Source organism: Myxine glutinosa (assembly GCF_964187855.1).
Source record: "Myxine glutinosa chromosome 6 unlocalized genomic scaffold, kmMyxGlut1.1 SUPER_6_unloc_1, whole genome shotgun sequence".
Lineage (NCBI taxonomy): Eukaryota > Metazoa > Chordata > Myxini > Myxiniformes > Myxinidae > Myxine > Myxine glutinosa.
The window spans coordinates 522,712-529,368 of NW_027616353.1; positions in this window are offsets into that span (position 1 = coordinate 522,712).

A 6,657-nucleotide genomic window follows, 5' to 3' on the forward strand; every position below is an offset into this window, starting at 1 on the left:
TCGGGGATCGGGTTAATCGGGGTAACTGTTAGGCCGCGGTGCCATCCGCTCGGCAAACCAACATCGTTATCCGTGGGCCGTAACAATTGGTAGTCAGGAGTTGGGATTCGGACCTGGGACTAAATTTATTTAGCCCAAATTTTGGAACACCAATTGTACTATTGGCGGTAACAATTGGTATCGGGAGCGGGAACGGACCCGAAATGCGCTTAACGCTCTCAAAATTACGAGCTACTGAAATTTGGTTTGTTTTAAAAAACCCGAATTTTGAAATCGCGCCATGGGTGGTCAAGGCGAAGGGATGTCGGTGGGAGAGATAGACGGGGTAGAATCGACTCAGGACCTCGGGGAAATGTATGTGGAGGAAAGAGAGGAGGAGAACATTGGCAATGTGTTTGAGGGGGTATCAGGTGCACAAAATGGCGTGCTCGCGCACGTGGTTGAAGGGTCCCAAAATAGCGGCGCCGCAGAGGGCGAGCCCGCGGTGGCGGCTGGGGACGCTGGGCAAACCGGGTTTGACATCAGATTATTCTTGACCCAACTGAATGCAAAAATGGATAGGATGGGGGGCGAAATGGGGGGCAAAATGGGAGAAATGGGGGAACGGCTAGAAGCTAAATTTGAGGGGTTAGACAACAATTTAAAGGGGTTAGACAATAAATTTGAGGGGTTAGACAACAATTTAAAGGGGTTAGACAAGACATTTGAGGGGTTAGACAAGAAATTTGAGGGGTTAGACAAGAAATTTGAGGGGTTAGACAAGAAATTTGAGGGGTTAGACAATGGGATAGAAGGGGTGAAACATGGGTTAACGGGGGTGGAAAATAGAATGGCTGCCCAGGAGAATCAGATAGAGGGGGTGAAAAATGGGTTAGAGGGGTTAGAAAACAAGATGGAAAACAAATTGCGGGAAATAGGGGAGCAATCCGCCCGAGAAATTAAACAAATGGGAGAGCAAATAGAGGAGGTGAAAATCGGGTTAGAAGGTAAATTGGATGCTCAGAGGGATGAATTGGGACAGATGAGGATGGCATCTACAAAAGAGAGGGAGGCGATGAAGGAGGAGATACGACGAGGTGTAAGCGAGGAGGTAAAGCGAGGCGAGAAGCGTATGGAAAAAGAGGTGAGAAATGGGACGGCAAAGTTACAAGGGGGCATAGAGGACCTGACGGAGGAGGTGGAACAGCTGACGGTGGGACAGATGGAGTTAGTGGAGCAGGTTCAAAGGAACACTGCGATACTAGGAGGGTTAAAAGCGACACAAAACGACATTAAAAATGACTTAATAGCGACACAGAGGCAATGTCAGATGGTACGTGAGGGACTGACAAAGAGGTTGGACGAGGTGACAGAAGTAATGGAGACGAAGGACCAGGAGGTGAGGATGCACATAGAGACGGACAAGGTAGCCTTAGAGGACGAGATTGAGGAGACGCACTGGGGGGATAAAAGAGGTGAAGCAAAAGTTAAAGGAGGTGGAAGAGGGGGTGAGTGAAATTAAGAAGAGACGGACAGAAACTAAGAGAGAAATACAGGAGGAGGTGATGGAGTATGTGCAAGGTCTGTGTTCAAATCATGATTATGTGCTCACTAACCAAATAAAGAGTTTGCAGGTGGCGAAGGAGGTGCGGAGACGAGGTGCCAAGGTGTGGCGATATACGTGGAAATGTATATGATGTGAGGGGAGCTTCAGTCGGCTTGGGGGTTGATTTGGATCCAGGTGTTCGTGAGAGGCCGTTGGTGAAGTGTGCGACAGGTACGGTGTGCGAAAGAGGAGGTGTGCGAGAATGTCCGACCATGGGGTGTTTGAGGAAAAGGTGCGCGCCGAGGAGTGAGTGTGCTGTCGAGAGTGAGTTGGTCGTAGCGCGTGTGCGAGGGGGCACATGGAAGCGCGGTGTGGTGAGTGTTACAGAGGATGTAACGAGAGAGTGTAAACCTGTGGTGAGTATTACGGAGGAAGTAACGGGAGAGTGTGCGCAAGAGGATGCGCGAGAAAGGTGTGTAACGGACGGGTGCATGAGGAAAGAGTGCGCTGTCAAAAGTAAGGGAGAATGTACACCTGTGGTGAGTGTTACGGAGGAAGTAATGGGAGAGTGTGCGCAAGAGTGTGCGTGAGAAAGGTGTGTAACGGACAGTTGCATGAGGAAAGAGTGCGCTGTCGAGAGTAAGGGTGAGTGCGCTGTCAAGAGTGGTGGTGAAAGTAGTGAGAGTGACACGGAGCGTGAGTTGGTTGTGACAGGTGAGAGAGGATGTACACCTGGAATGGAAGGATGCACACCTGGAATGGTAGAGCGTGTGTGGGAATGCACACTTGAGTTGGTAGTGAGGCACGTGGTTGGGTGTGCGAGTGAGAGCACACCTGTGATTGTCACAGAGGAGTTGAACGAGAAGGAGGCGTGAAGAGGTGTGTTGGTGAGGTGTGCGAACGACGGGTGTGTGCAAAGGTGTGCGGTGGTCAGGTGTGTGACCAAGTCTGTGAGCGAAAGAACGAGTGCAATGATGAAGTATGCAGGGTGGACGGGCGGCGTTGGAGCACCGAGCTCGGTGAGGGTGAAAGGGGTAGCGTATGCGTGTGAGCATGCAGGTGAAGCATCGACGGTAACCGGGTTAGCGGTTAGAGCGACTTATAGCTGAATCGGGCCCTCGGTGCGCGCCGAGCAGCTTCGCGTGCCGCGAGGACCAGCGGGGATCCGAACCACGGCGGTTTCGAAAGAACCGCCGTACGCGATCCACGACGGGCCGCGCTTTGAACGGCCGCATCCGTGTTCCACTAGGCGGAGCGGGCAGCCCGATAGGAAGGGTCGTCATGGCGACCCCTTTTTGTTGAGGCGTTCTGGCAGGTCGAGATCGGGCCATTGGATGGCTCCGTGCCGAGGTGGTGCGTGGGATCTCGGCCGGGGTAAACCTCCTTCCCTGCACCGAGTGCCGGACGTATCCAGCCGCCGGCACCAAGCAACCCGCATTCATTGCTCGGCTTTACGAAGCCGAGCTTTGGAAGTGAATTGGCACACCGAGAGGATCTAGTAAGTAGACGGGTGATGAGGTTAGTGTTTTTGATCCGAAATTTAGAAACGTGAATAGAATTGGCAGTAAATATAAAATTTTTGATTGGTTGGAATTTGGAGAGCAGAATTGGTAGTGGGAGATGCCCGATGTGGTGGGATGGCAACTCTGTCATCCCTCACAGTGGGGGCAAAGGAGCACTAGACTTATGGGGTTTGGCAGTGAAAACTAGCCCGGGAGGGTTTGGATAATGTGTAGGGCCCTAGAGATTGACATTAGGTAACGGTAAGGTTAGTTAGTGACAATGATACCTGTAGTGGGGACGCAGGTAGATAAGGGTGGATGATAATGACGAGGGAGCGCAATAGTTTAAAGGGATGACTGGGAAGCGCGAGTTTCAGATGGGAGTAGGTAGATGAGATGATGCCGTGTGTATGGTTAAAAGGTGTGATTGCACAGGTGTGCAACTGAACAGGTGTATGGAGCAGTGTTTGAGTGAGTGATAGTGATGAGTATTGTGCTGACCAAATGGTCCAGGAAGGAAGGAGGGTGCAGGTGGCACCAGGTGTGATTGCACAGGTGTGCAACGACAGGTGAATGGAGAACAGGTGTATGGAATAAATGGAGTGTGGAATATATGGAGTATTGGAATGGATGGTCGTGGAGTGAGTATGGTGGAAAGTATGGAGTGGAGTGGATGGTGCGAAGGTGTGAATGGGGGAAGGATGGACCCCCCATCACGAATACCCGGGGCGGGTAGTGTAAGTGTTAGGTAGAGGGTACAGGTAAATTGTGGTTGGATATTGGCATCTGTGGTGCGAGGTGAAAGAATGGTGTTTGGATGGGTGCATTAGTGTTGTGGAAATGGCTGGGCATGTAGCCTGTTAGTGTGTGTAGTTGGTTTGGGCACTCCACCACTGTGAGAATGTCGGCCAGGTGAGGCCGCAGGTGGGCTCTGGGAGCCGGTAGAGTTGTTGTGGATGGGGCCCGAGGATCCGGAGGACGGACCCGGGTAGCCCAGTGCCAGAGGGCACCGAGGGGTGACAGAGCCAGGAGGGGCCTTCCCCAATTAGATAGGTTAGGGTGAGGAGCTAGGTAAGCTCGGGTGGCAACTGCAGTGGTGGAGGTGTGCAGGTGGGTAGACCTGCTGGGAGAGCTACACGCCCCAGTCCTGAAATTGTGCAAGGGCACAGGGAGTGGCATCGGGGGAGTGAGACCCCAAATTGAGAAGCACCACAGTTTGGTCAATGGGAATTTCGTTTTTAAAACCACATAGAGTAAGATTGCCAATGGTTTGGCAGGGAAAGACCCCGGGTAGTGTAAAGTGTGTTAAAGTCATTTAGTAAGTAGTTAGGATGAAGATCTCCTCGCACCATCTGCATCCACTCACCTGAGGTGACGTAACTCCACACCATGCCATGTTTTATTATTTTTATGATGCAGATGTTTGGAATGTGAGACGCATCATGATGTGGGTGTGACATTGTGCTTGATGTTCCATCTCTTCCTCCTTATGAGGATTGATGATGAATTGGGGGATGGCAAATTTTGGATAGAGGGATTGTGGGAACGAATTTGGTATAGGGGAAATATGGGGAAGACGTGACATTAGCGACGGATTTGTAAATGTGTAGATTTTGTACATATGGGGTAAGGGCAAGGGTAGAGTAGGTGACAGGGGGGGGGGTGACGTACGGAAGGGACGAGCTTTTCTCACTTCGCTCTCTGTACGCATTTCGCCTTGCATTGCCTTGTTTGATGTGTACCCTTGTGACCTTACCCCCCGCTCATCTGTCTCTCCCCCCCCCCTTGTCTCCCACATGAGGACCTGTGCGCCACTGGGCGCCGAGGGGAGCGTGCGTGAGTCCGCCATTGTGCGCCCGGAACTCCCAGAACCAGCTGTCTGCATCGATGCACCACATTATGGACCACATGTCTGTGGCTGAGCACCACTGATGGACCCCTTGGGTTGGGGCATGGCCCCTCTGCTGGAACCGGCCATGAGGGCCCGAAATCTTGCTGGCGGACCTTGGCCACAGGGCACCGATGCCCCGCAGGTGAACCATACATAGTCGGCCCCTGTGGGCCATAAATAAAAAGAAATGGACACGTTGGGTGCATTTTATTTTGATACAAATAGGCCGCCAGCAAAGAAGATGACAACATCAGGAAGAAATAATAATAGCCAGCAGAGGGAGCCGAAGAGCAAGAGACCACCTGCAGGGTTAGGGGTTGTTGGTTTATTTTTATTGATGAACAGAGATGATTGTGCACCGATTGGTGCTTGAGGGTGTGTTGGTGCGTTTTGGGTGCTTTCAGGGTGCATTGATGCAGCGCAGACTGTCTCTCCCCCCCAAAAGAACAATCACAGGTCCTGGGTTGCGTTTTGTAAATAAAAGTAGAGTCATTGTAAATAATGCTCCCCACCGTCAATGTATAGTTTGAAGACCATCCCGCAATTCGGTTAACTGTGGGCGTGAGTCTGTTAGGCAGGGTGCAATGGAGCAGCGGGACATATTTATTTATGTTTTAAAACTGTCACACTCAGGGTCAGGTTAAATGTAGAGGGAATTACACCTACGTGTCACACTAAGTTAAAGTTCATAGGCCCGGGACGTGCCTAAGAGGAGGAGGGTGCAGTGTTGTTGATATGAGGATTGTGTTTTTTTTATTGTGTTTTTATTGTATAGTACATTGTTGTAAAATATCGCCTTCCTGCCTCCAGTCTATTGCATAAAGGTCAAAGGGCGTTCCGGTAGTTAATTCCATAAAGCATACATTGAAGGACACTATAATACCCCTGTTCAGTAGTTTATTTCTTTATTCTGTGTATTAGGTTAAGGCTTTGTCTTCCATTAAAATGACACTCCATTGCACCAAGTGAAATAGATAGATTCCCTTCATTCTTCATTCCCATTCCCAAAAACCTCCATTTCCCCTTTCGTCATGGCCGAGCCTCAATTTGCCAATTACATCCCCTCCAAAACCACCATTGAACATGTGCTTGGGTCGGGGAAGAAAGGCGTGCCCGCCCGTCGTCATCAAGGGCGGACCCAGAGGGTCGCGCGACCAACCATGGCCGAGGTGAGCACACCGATGGGCATGTCCTGAAGGCCGGCGGCTTAATCGCCGGAGGCGCTATAAAGGCGCGCGCGCAAGAAGTTGTTGTGGTCAGTCAGTGGTTGCGTTGGTTGCGTTGGGTCAGTCAGTGGTTGCGTTGGTTGCGTTGGGTCAGTCAGTGGTTGCGTTGGTTGCGTTGGGTGGTCAGTGGTTGCGTTGGTTGCGTTGGCTTGTCGATGGTGAGGAGTGGTCGGACCAAGAAAGAGAAAGAGTTGTTGGACCAAGAGAACATAGAGAACATCCAAGGAGATCATCATCCAGGGAAGCACAAAGCCTGTTGTAGTCCTGGCAAAGCACACGACGTCCACAGCAGCAGCAGCAGCGGCGGCCACAGCAGCAACAACACTCAACAGCCGCTTGGGGCCTGGACGGCGGTTTTGAGCAGGGCCACGAAGGAACGGCGGCTGCTAAACGCGCCGATCGTGCTGCAGGACCCCTTGGACCGGCCTCCCCCCCTCCAAGCCATCCACCTCCGCCATTCCTATCATCATTCCCCCATGTGAGTCATCTTCGTTTGTTCTGTCCTGGGTATTA